At 44.3% G+C, this 3,123-nt stretch overlaps 1 pseudogene; it reads right to left on the reverse strand.

Moving 5' to 3' along the window:
* Positions 1-2,145: 2,145 nt before the first annotated feature.
* On the reverse strand, positions 2,146-2,696 carry LOC125918405 (single-stranded DNA-binding protein, mitochondrial-like; annotated as a pseudogene).
* Positions 2,697-3,123: the final 427 nt, after the last annotated feature.

Here is a 3,123-nt window from a genome sequence, read left to right on the forward strand (position 1 = left end):
TCTCCTTCTCCTTCTCCTTCTCCTTCTCCTTCTCCTTCTCCTTCTCCTTCTTCTTCTTCTTCTTCTTCCCCTCCTCCTCCTCCTCCTCCTCCTCCTTCTTCTTTTTTTTCTATAAAGCCTTCCAGGTGTCAGATAGGGAGACTTTCCAGGTGGGAGGATCCTAGCCAGGTGGGATCCCTTCCAGGTACAAACAACTGATGTAATTATCTTGGCTGACACAGGCAAGAAAGCCACCTATTAGGTGGCCATCCATAGAGGGCTTTGCTCTAGAAGCCTCTCTACACACTTTGCTGTGCTCTCTCACTGTATGAAAGAACAGCTTTAAAATCAAACGCAAAAAAAAAAAAAATTCTGTGTTGGCTTCAAATAATCTTTCATCATTTAGGCCACAGATAGAATCTAAGAAGTTGGCCACTGACAGTTGGATGCAAACACCATGGGGTCAGTGGCCTTCCCTTCTGCTTCCTTCTCTACATGTAATTAATTGCTGGTCCTCAGGGAAACATTGGAGCTGACCTCATCAGGGCTTCTTATGCACACCTGCTGGCCCACTCCTCCTTGCATGAACTTGAGTCCACGAGGAATCAGAGGTTTGGGTGTGGCCTAGAATATTCTCTCCTATTTTATTTATTATTATTATTTTTTTAATTTTTTAATGTTTTATTTGTTTATTTTTTGAGACAGAGAACATGCCCACACAAGCAGGGGAGGGGCAGAAAGAGAGAGGGGGACAGAGAATCTGAAGCAGGCTCAGCACAGAGCCCCACGCGGGGCTCAAACTCGTGAACTGTAAGATCATGACCTGAGCAGAAACCGAATGCTTAACCGACTGAGCCACCCAGGCGCACCTCCTTCTTTTGTTTTAATATACTATATTGTTGTATGAAATGTCTTCTGTGTGTTCATGTAAAAAGGAAGGTGTTATGATCCTTTTTACACAGAGGCCTCGTGGAATGGAAGGACTTGCTCAACATCGTGTGTGGGTCTTCTAGTGTGGGATGACTGCCAGCTCTTCCTCCTGGTCTCAGCCCAAATCTCATCCTTTGGCGCTCTCAGTTTCCTTCCTTATCAGGAACGATAAGTATGTTCATACGTATGTGTCCTGAAACGGCCAGCCACCTTGTTCTTGGAAATGGGTCCCCTTAATGTCAGCTTAGGGAAGTCGGGCAGAATGGCAAGGCGAGGCCCTGTGCCTATCCCGATTTGCAGCCAAGATTGCAGACTGAAGACCATTGGCTAAGTCTGGCCATTAACCTACGTAATCATACAAGCATAGATATTCGTCTTCTGGTGACATTTACCCTGAAGCGCCGTGAAGTTTAGTCTGGCATCTGGCCTAATGTTTTGACTTTTCTATCCTGTGGTCTGATCTTCTTGTAAGCATGGAGCTGGTGCTTATTTACCCAGATAATCCCAAGTTTTGGGAAAGATTTTGAAAGGTGAGAAATATTATGAAAGGTGAGCATACATAAGCTATGATGCACAGTTAGATCAACTGAAACTTTGCTCTGCCTCTGAAGTGAATGCTTATGTTTGCCATGTTCTTGGAAATACAGACAGCTTTCATGGAGATAAACTAAACATGAAAGTTTAAACTTAACGACCAGCTAACCCAGGAAATATATTAGATGTACATGGTCAAGATTTTAGAATTCGAGAGACTTGGGGTCTCACGTACATACTTTCTTTAATGGCAGTTCCAACCAGCAGCTGTTACATATTGTCAATCTAGAGAAAATGACAAGAAAGCCATCTGAGTTCTTGGAGCCAATATCTGGGATAGTAATGTTTAAACATTGGGGAACTTACTAGTGATTGTCTTAGAGGCAGATGGCCTCGGAGGTCACAAATTCTGTGGACTCCATGCAAGAGAATAGAGGTGAGTGGTCAACATAAAGGCACAAAGAAAGAGTAAAACAAATAGCAGGGGCTACAGACCTCTGGGTTATAAAACACCACCCAACATCTCACTGGACTTCACAGTTTTTTCCTACAAAGTATCAGGTTCCATCTCTTGGGGAATTTTTCTTTCCTAACTTCTATAGCAAGCAAATTAATTATTTTCTTACAGTTGCGGGGGTGGTGTTTATGTTTTTAAGATGGTTCTTAGACTTTTAAAAAAGATTTTATTTTATTTTACTTATTTTTGTATATAAAAGAATATTTTAATCTTGTCCTTAGGAACTATAAAGACTGTACGTGATTCAGCAATGAGACCCTACCAAACAATGGCCAAAGAAGAATCATTCACTCTATGCCTTTTCTTCGGTCGGGTCACCCAGAAATAGACTATTACCAGCTCTGATTGTTGTTGCTTGTGGCCCCACATTGTGTTTACCTGTGTATTCACCGTAGTTGAGTTTCCCTTCCACGTAGATGCGGGACCCCTTTTTCACATACTGATACGCCATGTCTCAGAGGCCTGGTCCGAATGCCGAAACCCTGTGCTCTGTCGTCTGACTGACATCACCCATTTTGGTGCACTCCACTCTCCCCTGACCGCCACACCTCATTCGTTGCTAGAGAAATATCGTGACCGGGTTCTTCCCTTCCACCTATCTCATGACAGGGTCCTGACCCACTGTTCCAAGGAGCTGCACACAGTTCAGAGATCTTTCAGGATCAAAGCTGCTGGCAATTTCAGACTCACTTCTTACAAACTGATGAAATACCCCTAACACGGGTCTTTCAAACATGGCTTCTGTTTGCTTTTCCTACAGTCTGTCTTTGGTCTTCCCCTAGCAAAGGACTCGTAGCTCCCTCCCTCCTTCACCGGACGCTCTAGCTTGAACCATAAGATTTTATTTTTAAGCAATCTCTACACCTAACACGGGGCTTGAATTCACAACCTTAGATCAAGAGTTGCAGGGGCACCTGGGTGGCTGAGCCACCTCTTGGTTTTGGCTCAGGTCATGAGCTCACGGTTTGTGGGTTCAAGCCCTGCGTGGGGCTCTGCCCTCACTGTGGAGTCTGCTTGGGATTCTCTCTCCATATCCCTCTCTCTCTGCCCCTCCCCTGCTCACTCATGGTATCCCCCCCACTCTCAAAATAAGTACATAAACATTTTTTTTTTTTTTTAAAGAGTTGCGTGCTTCACTGACTGAGCCAGCCAGGAGCGCCTGA

This window comes from Panthera uncia, unplaced genomic scaffold, assembly GCF_023721935.1.
Source record: "Panthera uncia isolate 11264 unplaced genomic scaffold, Puncia_PCG_1.0 HiC_scaffold_752, whole genome shotgun sequence".
Taxonomy (NCBI): Eukaryota; Metazoa; Chordata; class Mammalia; order Carnivora; family Felidae; genus Panthera; species Panthera uncia.